This window comes from Macrosteles quadrilineatus, unplaced genomic scaffold (genome assembly GCF_028750875.1).
Source record: "Macrosteles quadrilineatus isolate MER2022 unplaced genomic scaffold, UCM_ALF_1.0 Scaffold_7__1_contigs__length_78375512, whole genome shotgun sequence".
NCBI classification, from domain to species: Eukaryota; Metazoa; Arthropoda; class Insecta; order Hemiptera; family Cicadellidae; genus Macrosteles; species Macrosteles quadrilineatus.
Genome location: NW_026542600.1, coordinates 59,224,513 through 59,240,380, shown reverse-complemented (window position 1 = coordinate 59,240,380; position 15,868 = coordinate 59,224,513). Strand labels below are relative to the sequence as shown.

General features: G+C 35.5%; 2 protein-coding genes across 4 annotated transcripts in view; both read left to right on the top strand.

Moving 5' to 3' along the window:
- LOC128999033 (uncharacterized) overlaps positions 1-15,868 on the top strand; it is a 499,696-nt gene that overhangs the window by 353,221 nt on the left and 130,607 nt on the right. The window lies entirely within an intron of this gene.
- The window catches only part of LOC128997805 (homeobox protein abdominal-A homolog), a 59,556-nt gene that overhangs the window by 35,327 nt on the left and 8,361 nt on the right, over positions 1-15,868 (top strand). The window lies entirely within an intron of this gene.

Below are 15,868 nucleotides of genomic sequence, written 5' to 3'. Positions count from 1 at the left end.
AACTTTATTATAGAGAATCTATACACCCACACTTTGTATAAACTAATTTATAAAGTGCACTAGGACTTTTAGCATAATCAACGTTTTTGGTAAGTTATACAAATTTGAAGTGGAATTCAAGTAACGTTTTGGCTATACATTACAACATGCTTAACCTTGAAAAACTGTTTCTCTAAATTAATTAAAAGCTATGAAATTATCAAAGCAATAAAACAGGAACAGATTGTAAGTTCAAAGTAAATGAAGTGTGATGATGCATATAAGAGGTTCCAAGTCTAAAAATTGGCTTCCCAAAGAATTATTTTAAGTTTTTCAAAAATTACAATGTCTGCAAACTTAATACAGAAATTTCCCAATTACCTGTGAAAATATTTGAGTAGGTAGTCTTGTTACAGGGTGTAGAAAAATGCAATAGACCAATGTTTTTAAAATTTTTTTTAAACACCTTAGTTTTTATCTTTGGATCTATTTACAATGGAGTTTTTACTACTGTTCCTCCGTCATTTTCTATTATCCTTATTCGAAATTTAATTTAGAACACGAAAATGACAATATCTACTCGAATCCATTTACAGGTAATTGACAAAATGCTGTAATAAGTTTAAAAACATGGTTATTTTTGAAAAACTTAAAATAACTCTTAGGGAAGTTAATTTTTAGACTTGGAACCTCTTATATGCATCATCACACTTCATTTACTTTGTACTTACACCAAAAAATGTTTGTCACATTGAGTACTAATCACATTTGAGTAGCAATTTGTAACTGTATAGGTATTATATGTTACAATAAATCAATGAGGTAAAACGTTTAGTAACAGTTGCCCTCTAATACAGATTTCCTGTAGACTAACTAAATTACCTGTTGATTTATTAAGCTCATTTGTGAAACTCATTTTTAATTTCTTAATATTTTGAGTAAAAAGAAACTATTTGATTTTAGAATAAAAATCCCCCCTCCAGCTTTGGATCCAGCTGATTCGAAATTGCCAAAATTCAGAGATCATTTCTAAGATTTAAACTATTTGAGCCAAACCTCAAGCACAATGTTCATGCTATATACCTCAGACTGTGTGTGCTAAACCAAGATGTTATATTACTTTTGTATCAGAAATTCTATTAAATGAAAATTTAGAATTAGTTGTAGTCCTAATTAAACGATTTGTCCTAATAAATGTAGCTTTCTTCAAGAAGAACTGGCAATATTGGAATTAATATTAATTTGAAATAACAACTTCACCAATATTTCTGAATTTTTAATTTTTATGAGGCCTTTCGCCAGCTATGCTGGCATCATCAGACACATCACAAAACTTTGTGAAAGACCTCATAAAAATTAAAAATTCAGAAATATTGGTGAAGTTGTTAATTCAAATTAATATAAATGTAGCTTATTTAAAACTATTTTTGTTATTTTCGTCTTTTTTCTTGCTGTCTAACTGTCACACCCTGCATATTAGTGTTTTCATGTTAATCAAATACAGCGGTTGTTTAATTTTAAATTAAAATACACACAATGTATATTTAATTTTTATTTCGAGTACATTATATATGTATAATTCTAAAACGTATTTGATTAAAATTTGTTATAGTTTAGTCAAATTGTACTCAAATGGTAAATAACTCTTTTTTCACTTTCAAATTCCCAAAGACGTACAATGGTGTTTTAATCTGAGCCAATTTCTCACATAATGGATATTAACCATCTAAATTACACGGTTAACTCCTTGTAATAAACATTCTATCTGTTAAGAAGGCGTGCTTTAAATTACCTCATAAGAACTCTCGTGGCAATACTGTTCCACGTCAATGATATTGTCATTTATGATTGATTTGTACAATTATTAAATCGGTATAGCAATTGTTCTTTTGTATTCGTAAGCCAAATTGCCAAGAACATCAAATGACCCATAACTTATATTTACACCATGTCAAATCAATGATATATATTTTCTAAGTTATTAAGCCGTTTTAAACACAACAAAACCACGTATCATTGAAACTCGCCCCGGCAATGTTTAGGATGCGAGGGCTGCAGAAATGTGTAAACAGAGAGCCGTATTTCCATATGAAAGGGTGGAAGTGTAATTGTGCCGGTTGTTTCTAACCACCACCGTCATCCTGACAATATACTGCATCTGCCGGTTACTGTATCTGTGCACCGTATACAATGGTTTATCATGGTTCCGTTCTGACATGCACTTTCAGGAGCAAAGTTTCAGAATTTTATGAGGGACTTTATCGTACGATATTTTTATTTAGAATTATTCGCAAATTGCATTGTGATACATTATTCTCGTTTATTGTTTGGTTTCAATAATGCAAAAATTTTTATAGCTAATGAAAAGCGTTTTAATAAAGTATAATATATCGGCTTTATCTGGCTGGGGTGATGGTCTGGACAGTGGGCGTAGGGAAGGTGAATTGATGGCTAGGGTCCCGTTCGGGTAAGGGGTAGAATCTAAGGGTTGGAAACAAATGAGTACCATCATCGTATTAGCCGAGCGGCCATCGCATTAAATCAGGAGGGTGGCCATGGCCGCTGCTGATAGTGCAAAATTAATTGTACGCGATCACTGCGCCACGACTGGGGACGAGTGTAATATACGTGGTAATGTTCTACATCACGATAATCCAGATTCGGTAAATTAGTAGGCCTAACAATGTCCTGCCAGGGTTTAATCGTGATTTAGAAACGCTAATCCTACAATTTAAACTGCTTTCTAAGCCTTCTGGAGGAATGGCTGGGATTCGTAGCTTTATATAGACTAGACTTAGAGCATAAAATTTATTTGAATTGCCTTGGAGCCAAGTCTTCCATTTTGATATATCGCCTATTGCTTGATGATTAAGTTTCCTAAATAGCTGACATTTTTACCTTCGTCAATCAACTCGTTCTAAATAACCCCTTTATTCTATTGAACGTTACATGCTATGATATTCTGCGTTGGTTCACTGTGGTGGGCTGGCTGGTGGTGGCAGCAACCACGTGGTAGGTGGTAGGTATTGGGTATGCTACTCAGGCAGTATCCCACACGTCGTAGGTACACCCTGCAGCATACCCAATACCTTCCGGGCCCCCCGAGGTTATCCACGTTCTGTCAACAACTACGTTGGCCTACCTAGTGTGTAAGTGTGTAAGTGGTTACACACTTTCCAATGACGGTCCATGTCTAAATCAAAACCCACTGTATAATTTCACTAAAGAACGATAAATGTGTTTTATATTTAAAGAGCCCACTCAAGGAGATTCCCAACAAATCTGCATCCCAAAGTCATATAATAGTAAAATAAACCGCGTGTACTCATAGCAAAATGAACCTTATACTGTAGTAGTATATTCTCCATCTTTTGGGGACCCTGGATGATTCTCAATAGCTGAAGTTGGTTTAGTACAAAATAATATCATATGATTTCAGAGCGACGAAACTTCCGTTTTCTTAGTCTAATTCCTATGGAAAATTACCTGCAAACGAACTGGTCAACTACTCCTTTCCCGTATCTGAACAACTTTCGTTTGTCCCTAACAGGTTTTTTGTAAAAGACACTTTCAATAGTCCCCGTAATAAAACACTTTATTGCTGCCCCGAATAGCTCTTGCCCTTTGTGAATCTGATAACAAAAACAACCCCTTCGAGTGAAAGCTGATCGCAACAAGTCAAGACCGAGCCAGTTGTCAGTTCTACGCGGCTGGGGGTGCGAAAGGGTGCCGCTTATCGTCCCATCTCCGATAGCTAAGGGATTTCGGTTGTGTCTGGTTCGATGCGTTTAAAATTTAGAGTTTCAACGGGTAGTGTGAATTCGGTGTTTCATTCGGGCTTTCAGTGTGTTTAAAGTTCATGGTGAAATGTGTTTTATCATAGAAATGAGTTGCACCGAAATGACTTAGTTGACAGTGTGTGACATTTGATTTTATAAACATTTCTTTTAGGGTTGATTTTGAAGTATTTGGTTTCTTATTCGGGTTCTCAATGATAGGGAAATGGTCTATTTACGTATTTAAAATCCACCCCCAAAATAATCTTTGATTTATTGTTACAATTGAATTACTTTAAGTACAAGAAAGAATTAGGAGACATTTGTTAAAGGTATCAAATTCGTGTTGTACAGATCTATTTATGATTAGTCACTATACTGTAGAATTTAAGTAATATGATAACTTATCTGTAAATAATAATTTTGTAAAACTGTTTGGAAGATTTTCCTTCTTGCGTTAAGAATATGGTAACGACTTTTACGATTTTACTTTATACCTAACTGGTTTTGAAGTATAAATTACTTAACATTTCCCTCCCGACTTTTCCGACCGTACAAGCAAAAACACTTTGGCGTCAATTTATCCCGCCGTGTATGGAAATCCCGAGATTTGTCTGGCAGGGTGGGTAAGTTACTGTATTTAATCTTCCTGCAGTTGCCCCTATCTTCTTGAAAACAATAAATAACACCGGAATATCAGAGCTTATTTTTGTTCCCTACAACATTTTTCGCAGAGTTCAATCCCCAACTGCCTACCCCGCCCCTTTATAAACACCCCTGCTATAAATATAACTAACGTACTATTTTTCTTTTTTACCATCGGCTTTCTGCCACCCTATTTGCCTTACAAATCCTCACTTCCATCCGTGATTGAACATAACGGAGCCATATCACTTGTTCTTCTTCATCAAATATCAATTCAAAAGATGGGTCATAATTCATAAGAACCCTTCAAATCCATTTTTAGTACAAGAGAATCGCATTAGTCAGATACTGGGGTTCCCAAAAGGGGGATATAGTGATTTTTAAATGTACTCCACTGGGCCTAAATATAATTAAAATACAACGGATCTCTTATATACGAGTAAGCTCTTTCATTGTAGGTTCATTGTAAGTTTTGCCACTTTTGATCGCAACTACGCGTAACTAGGACGAGTAAGCGAGGACTGGCGTTTGACGTTTGTATACAAGGTGCCATGTTGTCAGGAAGACATAATTCGTTTCAACTCAGTTTGTGTGTTTTACCTCGTTAACAGAAATAAACACAGCACTGAACTGCGGCTCCTCCTTCCAAACATTTGGGCTTTCAAATATTTATAAACTTTTGATCCATAAATAATGTTCCTCAAACATTTGTAAAGTTAGTCAATTTCAGATTCTTTTGACTTTCATCCTAACAAAGTATGTTTAGCATTTCACAGTTTTAGCTGTGGAGAATCAAAATGTATTGAATTTTCGTAGCTTATTCTATGTATCTTGCTGACATTCGTTCAATTCTATGCTTTACCTTAATCACAAAAGATCTTTTTTACAGTTTTACAGGAGTGAAGTTACAAATTATTGCAAACTATTTAATAATTCATATACAATCTTATGGCACTAGAACCAGCCTGATTTTCTCACTCCTAATTGTTTCTTAATTGTATATTCCTTTGTACCCGATGCACAGCGTTCCAATTCACAACATCAGCTGTAACGTCACTGTGTAACAAAAAGTCTCCACGGAGAGCGTAAAAGTACTTTTCGCTGTTCAGTTTCTTCCGAAGTAAGAACCGAGCAGTCGACCATCTCAACATAATTGGTGTTGCGAAGATCATAATCTGTAACAACCGCTAAAACAAAATGGCTTATTCTTTAAAGTGGAAACGACCGCGTAAAGCGCTATCCCCATCTTCATCGCCATCTTTATGTTGTACGTGATTGTAGACTCGCGGTCGCTTCCTTCAGATTAGAAAACAAACTACAAGTCCGCGAGTCGCTTTCTCATCGGACGTGGCGAGGAAGGATTTACAGCTTTGGAAAGTACAAATTATGATTGCTCTAGTGATGAACTGATACGTCATATGGGTGCCAGCTGACTCGTATATCCGATAGTCTTGTATATTTTGATTTTATACTGAGCGATATATGATAATATATGGACGAGTAGCCGTATGGACACCTAAGTTTACTGTATTCGTATTACTTTTCTATTTGATTGTAAATCGGTTTAAAATAAATAGGTTATGTTACCTTTTATCATCGTCAATCGTGTAATTTTTCGATGACTTTAGTGCATAGACTTTGACAGCCATTGTTAAAGACTTTGTCTTCACTGTTAAAAATTATTTGTCATCGTCATAGTTAAAGTATCTACACACACATACAATACACATACACGAGACGTATGAAACATTCAAAACAAGTTTGGTCGGCCAAATAATCAAAAATGTAATACTGGACGGATGCCGATGAATCGACAAAAGTAGGCCTGAATTTGATAGGTTCGGCAACCAAATCATTTTAAGATTTGCTAGTTGTAAAAATGAAAAAAAAAACATTTTAAAGTGCGGTATCAAGTATTTTGGTTCATAAGTTAAATTTATTTGTCGACCAATCTTTCTCACCACAATGGAAAGTAAACTAAACATATTATTTAGTTTTAGATTTTTTTAATTCATTAACTGTATAAAAAGCGTTTACCTTCAACCATGCAAACAAATTATATTGCACCTAGATGTTAACATGGCATATATATGCTTTGCCAACTAGGATTCTTGCAACACTTACAACTTCTTTGCGGATCGCGTTTTATTGAGTGTTAAGATTTATTGGTGTTTTATTGAGTATGTTACAACATTGCATCGTTTTATAAAGAGTTTAGTAAGATTTTTATGTCTACGCTGCCTACGCAATGTACGACACTTTTTCGTAAGAGTAGAAGCATAATCGTAGTATTTTGAGTAATATGGAGCAAATGTTTACTATTATATTGAGTGTAAAATATGCATAATTTAAGGATGTGCAATTGCTAGTCGCGCGATCGTGCAGCTAGCTTCACGGCACACTGACTACTTGTCTAAACAATAGCTACGTACGGCCGCATTAACGGACCGTTTGCGGCCATGTTTTGGGTCGCCTATAGGTGATTTTCCAGTCTGTGAACGCCGGATGACGACGCCCAGCCTCGCTCCAATGAATCGGTCCATTCTCTGCCGTAAACCTCGCTGAAACGCTGTTGACATTCAGCAGAATAGGCTTTTGAAACAGAATAATTGATTGCGATGCATATTGAAACACTCTACCTTTATTAATACAGTAAGCCTAGTTTTGAAAAGAACCTAATCCTAGCAGTTTGTACTTTATAAACAAGTAAAAAATGACAATTAAACATAATAAACGCCTTTTTGACATGTACATATCTTTAGTGTAATGTTTTCGCGTTAAGATAATGCTGTGTTCAGTATAACAAATAAAGCTCCCAATGGAAATTTTAATTCCTACTACATTAGATTTAGGGTTTTGTAAAATGCATTTGGGAAGAATTAAAATGAGTAGGATGTGGCAAAATTAATACAGGGTGATTGGTACTCAGTGTGACAAAATATTTTTGGTGTAAGTACAACGTAAATGAAGTGTGATGATGCATATAAAATGTTCCAAGTCTAAAAATTAGCTTCCCAAAAAATTATTTTATGTTTTTCAAAAATAACCATGCTTTTAAACTTAATACAGCGATTTCTCAATTACCTGTATATGGATTTGCGTAGATAATGTCATTTTCGTGTTCTACATTAAACTTTGAATAAGAATAATACAAAATGACAGAGGATCAGTTGTAAAAACCCCATTGTAAATAAATTCAAAGATAAAAATTAAGATGTTTGATAAGAATTAAAAAAAAAAAAAACAATGGTCTATTGCATTTTTTACACCCTGTATACAAGAAAGTGTCGGAATATGTTAAAAACTGCGCCATTTTATAAGCTTTCCAACCATATGCTACACTATTGAGGTTTAGATTTTTTTTTTTTTGTTTTAGTGGTTTTAATGCCAGAAAACAGGGAAATTTTTTACTGTTTTACTGTTCAAGCTGAAACAAAAATACAACTTTTGCTTAATACATGCCGACTTTCTATGTTTTAAATATTAAAGACACCATGCTTTGTAGTCCTCAAACCACTAAAGCGTACATAAGCAGACATAAAGCTTAATGGTGTAGCATACGGTTGGAAAGCTTATAAAATGGCGCAGTTTTTACCATATTCTGACACTTTCTTGTATACAGGGTGTGAACAAATGCAATTGACCAATGTTTTTTTTTTTAATTTTTATCAAACATCTTAATTATTATCTTTGAATCTATTTACAATGGAGTTTTTACAACTGATCCTCTGTCATTTGGTATTATTCTTATTCAAAATTTAATGTAGAACACGAAAATGACATTATCTACTCAAATCCATTTACAGGTAATTGAGAAATAGCTGTATTAAGTTTAAAAACATAGTTATTTTTGAAAAAAAAAACATAAAATAATTCTTTGGGAAGCTAATTTTTAGACTTGGAACATTGTATATGCATCATCATACTGCATTTACTTTGTACTTACACCAAAAAATTTTTGTAACACTGAGTACCAATCACCCTGTATAGTGTATTATTAACAATAATACCTAATATTGCTTAAATTAGGGGTACCTCATACACAGTTGATTTCATGTTCCAGCCATCTTGAAGAAGTGAAGTCATGTGACCAGGTGGCTTCCCATGTTACTTTTGATCTAAGGTAGTGGGGTATAGATTTGAATTTTGGTATAGGATTGAAAGGCGAATGGGCTGTAGGTCTTGGGGGAATGAAAATAAAATAATGATTCTGGTAAAACAAAGGGGATTAAAAAAAAAGGTTTTAAGTTTGAAATAAATCTGGCCTTAACAGGCTTGTTTATTTAATTTGACATCGGGATCGTTTTAGAATATCACATTTCTCTGGCAAATGCAGTAGTAACAACTGTCACGCGTGAACAATGCTCTGGTCCTTCAATTAATTGTAAAATGACAAATTATTTCAAATCATTCGAATTAGTTCGTGTAGTTGAAACAATATTTTAGGGAAAATCCCTCGCAAGACTCAAGAGGTAAAAATAAAAATCCAGTGTAACACTTGCAATGGCGCAATACTCATCCCGGTACCTATCTATATCGGGCGTAGTACACTTGGGCTCCTCTTGCCCCTGTTGGGGGAGGTGAGCCCATCTCAAAGAAGGGTTCCTCTGGGGGTCGTCGCCAAAATTATTTTTCGACGCCGAGCGCCGTAAGCGCCCAGCTGCGTGCGTCACATATGTTTTGGGCCCGGTTATAGCCTTTCGCTCAACAACTACTTTCGGAGCTTTATAAATTATTTCCGGAGAAATACGGATTTGATACATTTCAGTACGCACCCCACCAGCAATTTCCATGAGGGCTATCAACGGAACTATTACGACCGTATGCTCATATTAGATAGCATCACTGTGTCAAAATAGCATTAGGTAATTAACACTTTTTACAAGGGCAGGAGGATAAAGTTAAAAATCATCATATTTTTTACATTTTTACTAACAGTAAATACTCACATGGAAGTGCAGTACTTAGAGTGACGGTAGATACTAAAGTTACTCCAATTTCTGCGATTTCCCATTTAACACCGAGTGGGACTATCGGACGGAATTTAAAATATTGCTTTTAGCGAGGAAGTCGAGAAGTCATTTGTAATTGTAGTTGCTAAGTGTGCAGGATTAGAGAAAACAGTTTCAAGACCAAAAATCGTTAACAAGTAAAACCTCCAACATAACATTGTACAGATGGGTATAGAATTTCAGAATGAACCAGAGTAAACTGTAAACCGTAAACCGGGCGTCCTAACAGGACATTAGCCGGACCCTCTCCACGTGGTTCTGATAAAGTACAGTTGTATATCAGACGGAAGACAGACGGGCAACGACGCTACTGCGTGCCCGGAATGAAAATGCCCAGCCCAAAATGAGCAGTGGAGGGAAATTTACGAAATGCCTCAGGAGACGTGTACGGCCTCACAACATTGTTTTCATAACAAAACATTTTCGCTGTGTCGCAACCTTCACCGTTCCAGTTACAAATTTAATTGTTTATTTAATTTCAATGATAAAATCAGGACTACTGGTGCGGTTGAGAATTCAAAAATTAAAATGATTTTAGGTTCCAATAAAGATTACGAGCCTATTTTGTTTTACTTAGGTTGAAGCCATTAGCAATAATATCAAACATAATGTTTGATAAGTAGCTGTATTCCTAACATACTGTTATATGATTGAGTTTTAGGAGAAAATAATATTATTTTGCGATGAAGTACGTTAATATTACATTGTATACAAAACGCTACCTTTCAGGATTGTATTATTATATCTGATTACGGAATTCATTCATACAAAATATCACCGTGTGTTTCGAGAGTCTACTCGCGCTGTGATTGGTTTTCAACCGCCATAAGCCATTAAACCACGAATTCAGCGAAACGCTTTGTAAGCTCGAGGCAGGTGAAGCGATAATCTTGGTGAAACACCCTGTAAGCGATCAATAAACTACCACCCAACCACCCTGTTCCCCACCAACCCCGCCACCGTCACATAACGGCGGTGCAGACACTTAGACACAAACTTGGAATTTAAAAAAGCTTTTTCTCTTTTAGCCCTCGTCAAATCGGAGAGCATGTGGGTTTTGCATCGGGAGTTTTGAAATGATATGTTGCCGGGGGTGAGGTTATGCTTTCCAGTGACAGAATTATCCCCGTCCTGACAAACACGTAGTCGAATTAAAACCACACCATATGATGCTGAATGTGTACAACAGATGCGCCTGGGCTTCGGTTACTACCCTTATAAAAGCGATTGCAGCCACGGGGAAGGTTGTAAGTGGCATTTAACAAAAAATGTCATACACCAGATACAAGCGTGGGGTTTTAAATTTTTTTCGTATTAAATTTTGTTTAGACAATCTCTAAACCCTTTTAATTTCTCTTTAAAGGTTGAATTGTGTTAGAAAATTTAATTTACGTACTTTCAGTTACTTATCAATTTCAAGATGGATGGTTAGGCCGTACACCGTTTTAGATATACAACATAGGCTATATGGGTGAATGAGCGCTTATTAAAAGAATAGTTAATAAAAATACACTCTGTGTTACTCTGTTAGCCGTTAAATACAGGTTTATAATGGCCCGTTCTTCTTCAAAACAAAGCCTAGTCCCAGGACCGTACCGGGGAACAGTCGCCATTTTGAGTCTCATAACTCAGTCGGCCAGGTCAAACGACCATTACTTGTCGATTTTCGCCGTAACAAAGCCCATTACAGCCGCCAATGGCTGTACTGAAATACCCACATGTTGTGTTGCTTTGTGCTTCTGTAGGGAAACTTCTGGCGTACTTCTTGCCGTCTGCAAGTTGAGAGTAGTAGTAATAAATATTGCACACTAAGCCGTTTGATATAAGAAGTAAACAATGGTATTCAAGTTTTCAATAACAAATATATACATATGATTGTGTGAAACGAAATTTCAGTTACTGGATTTAACTAATTATCTGAGGGTTTGGTTTGAACACTATAGTCCTGCCAACAGGTTAGTCTCGACTGTAGATGATTTGGTTCAAGTAGTGTTTAATTTTTGTTGTATCCAGGTTATGTGGAAAAATTAGGCTCGCATTTTTAGGACGGTGGGGTTTCTAAAAATCCTATACAAACTACCAATTGGCTAATAATTTACCGAAACAAGCAGACCTAGGCCTGCGTGGTTACTGTTTTGCATTATATTTTCTACATGCAAGGCTAGGACTCTTTACTTTATCGCATACTTTTAATGCTAAAATGACTTGATATTTTTTATCTAAAAAAATAAATTGTGTTTTTTATGTCTCAATTTTTCTTCATCCCTGTGTGCATTTATTCATAAAAATGCAGATTTTAGTGGATTTTACTTAGATTAAAACTAAATCCATTCTGAGTAGGGTGAATAAAACTCATCGAGTGGCGTTTAAGTTTTTATCGTAAATATAAAAATAAAATACTTTATATGTCCTTGATATTCCTGTATATTAAGTGACAGGGCCTACTGGCAGAATGGGGAACTTTAGAAAAAACATGCAAGATAGACAAGAGTAATGGCAAATCTTCAGGTTCTGCGATTACCAACTTCTTAAAGGATGAAACGAATTTAATCCCTTATAAATTTTAAAATAATATTAGAATGTACACATTTTTTGTCATCAGGAGAGCCCTGCATGATTTAATATCAGACTAATTTTATGGCAATCGTATTAGTTCTAATTCTTTGAAAGTGTCAGAGGTTATATTTTAGAATTTACTGCAAGTTAATCAGGACATAAACTACAAGTATATACATTATAAAGGTGTCAAAATATTCCCCATTTTATTGAAAACAAATAATTGTATAGGTTAAACTAAACTTTCCTAACAATTTATACACTTTGCAGCCTTGAAGTACCTAACTTTGCTTTGTCTGAAACAGTGACCAAAGAATCCGTGTGACGGTTGTACACACGGCATCTGACGGTAAGCTCACAACAGTAACTTCTCTGTACAGAATGGAAATAGCCACTAAGGCCCGTTTTGTAGGCGCATAACAAACAGTACCGGATAATTTGTCTCTCCACCGTTCACAAATCTTCTGACACAAGGTAAACGCCTATAAAACCACCTTACGTAAATAAATACCAGAAAAGCCATAAACGTGATAAAGGCAGCGGCTACAGGTGGCTGGACCCGAGTTACGACTGGTGCTGTAGAGTGTGGGTTGATGCGGTTGATGGTTAATGGCGGATGATTATACCCCCTGAGGGCCTGAGCACATTGTCTGCTGCTATTGGACATTCGCTCCTTCGTAAGCCTACCTTACAACTTACAACCGGGCAAATATGGCTTCTTAGTCCGAGAATATGGCTTCATCGGAGAGTAGCATCTTGCTCTCTTCGCTGGGCGCTGGGAAGATCGAACGGGATTGAATTAGTTGAATGATTTTTGTTTAGGCTTTACTCGTTCGACGGGACTTCCAGCATCGCTTTCCTCAAATGACATTCACTCTAGGTGCCACATACATTGGTATGGTTAGCCGATGGCAAGGAAAATGATTGAAAAGTTATAGCTTTGGAGACATAATAAAAAACAGAATTAGTAATAGTAATAGGATTGAGATTTGAACTATAGTCACCAAAAACTTAAAATCTTTTTGTGTAGTCTTGCGCTTATCCGACTTGTAATAAAAACCGGGGGTGAAGAGCCCTCAGCAATTCAATATGCAATGTTTGAACCTTAAATGGGATAAAGTAAGCAGTTAGCTTTAGCGAAAACTGCGGCAAAACTCAGCGAAACAATTTAACCGGGCAGTGCAAGATTTATGAATCGGTATTTAGACAGAAACAGGGGTATTCGAGCGCCGAGCCGCCATGCTGTGGGGGGCGGTGCTGGTTGCCTAGCAACCCCCTCCCCCAGTTAGGGCCCAAAAAAGGGAACATTCCTCCTTGACAAACGGGCCAGATTAGAGACGTTTGATGACATGTTCGCGCGGCTCTCTAGCTAATTACAAAGATACTTCTCTAATCTGCCAGTTACCGATCTCTACATCGAGAGACTGGCTCATAGTAATCACCGCAGTCCCGGTTTATAGAGATTTTATGGTCGATAACTGTAAAACCATCGTCATAAGGGTCGTGAACAATTTGGCCAAACGGTTTATTTATGATCGGTCATCGAAGTAATGAATGAACTCTTGCTGTTGGCGACAATGTAAGTTATACTATGTGGCCACTTATTGCCCATCCGATGTCTCGTCCACAGTCAGATTATTGTTCAGGAACAGATGATTAATGTTTGATGAGTAGTCACGAGCGTATCAATGAGAGCCTTGTTTAGTTCAGCTCTGAGCAAACCCTTCTATACACAGTTGGAGAATTGGAGAAGCGACATACTTAGCAGGGCCATGAGTAATCTCAAATTCACCTAGTATTAGTTTATGCTGCAGTAAAAAAGGTGTAGGAAAAGTATGTACCCTAACAAATTAACACAATTTACTAGAAGATTCGGCCAGCATATCAACCATGACTCTAAACAAAAATATTTTCAAAAATATTTAAGGAAACAACCGTGATTAGATAGAACAAACATGAGGAATATTTAACATCCTTTAACTCTTTAAAAACTTATGTTGTGTTCCAAGTTTAGTGTTTTAATAAATAAATTGAAAGCTAAATCCAACAATGTAATATATTAAAAACCATACAAGTGTTATATATTGAACAAAGATAAAAAAGGCCAATATTAGACAGGGTGTTTTTTTTTTCAAAAACGCTACCCAAATCAATAGAACCGGGATACACGTTTTAACGATAGAGCAGGCTTATATGATAGGTATCCCCTTTTTTCATTACTCCATTGCCGATCAGCTGATTTGCATTTTTACATAGTTACTTATGAGGTTTAGTGTGTTTGGGAGTGTATTGCAAATAAGGCTCAACATGTGTTTTCACAGTATCAAATAGAGTAGTCTATGTATTTTATTTTCTAAAGATCCGTTTCCAAATATTATTGACAAGTCAATAAATACTGTAGTTGATTTATTAGGGACTGGAATCACACCTGGAAGCATAATTCCAAACCTTCCTAGGCATAAAATCGATTATTTACTTTTAAATTATTCTTCAACAATGTAAAAGATAACATTAAAAGTAAATCATTGGGGTTTTACCACAAGAATGTTTGAAATTGTTTCCTTGTGTGATCTTTACGAATAGATTGTAGACGAAAGCATAAACAGACGATTGTCGTATATCAATTTCAATTAACCCAAAGTACCATAAAGTGGCCGATTGGGCAATAACATGATAACCCCTCAGTCATATCATACACACTTCGAGGAATCGCCCGGGTTATCATAATTCGGCTCCTTACTTTCAGGAATTGGAACATTGTAAGTGGAACTGACATGCAGAGAATCAGGCATCAGAATATAACTTCATATTATGTTGATTATGTGTCGTTAAAATCTATGCTACTATCAAGATTCAGTATACATACTTCTGATAAGATTGTTTACACCAAATTAAAAGACAAGTTAGCAGCAATAGTTTTTACAGCTACAACTATGACTCCCTACGTTTAAACAAGTATAATTGTAATTGTAAAAATTCGTGTGTATAGTACGCTTCAGTTATCTTATAGAACTATAATATAATAACCACTTGTAGGTAAAACACCTGATACAAAACCAAATATCACAACTCATGGACAAAATTATTTTATTTGTAATCAGAGTCAAAGGTTATAAATAGTAACGTTTTACAAAGCTTATGATAAAATATTGATTGAAATAACTTTTTAGTATCCACACAAATAACATCTCTGTAGATGTCATTAAACCATATCAAAGTATAATTTCCTTATTATATTATAGTGGCAAACAGTTAAAAATGATTATTGGATGTTTGCTGACAATTATTTTATATCTATAAAAGAGAAAGTATGTATGTATATACCCTATGGACTCCGAAACCACTCGACAGATTGTAATGAAACTTTCAGGCATTAAGTATTCAACGATGGTTTGGTGCAGATCCGTCAAAAGGACTCTACCCCAGAGGGTATATAAAGGGGTCCAATGTCAGACTTTTGGAGCTACAATGTTCACAAATAAATATATTTAAAAGCAGATGTTTACTTTCACCAACTGTTTTGAAGGTTTAGATAAACATTCTCTATTAGTCATTTCATTTCATTTAATTTATTTCAACGGCAAAATTGCCAATTTATACATGGACAATTCAAAATATAAATTTCACAAGCAAAGGCAAAGAACAATAATTTAACAATCAACAAAAGAAACAATAACAGATCAGTCAACGAGAAATATCAATACATGCAATAACAATGAAAAAAAGAAACAAGAACAAAAACAGAACAATAAATACAATAAATTAATTTACAATGCAATAACAAACACTAACAAGATCTAAGCAAACAGAAACAGTGAGTTTTCCATTCTAGGCAGCAACAATATGTAGTAAAGCAATAAGTCATGATTTGAAATAGTGCCACACTGTTTCCACAGAATG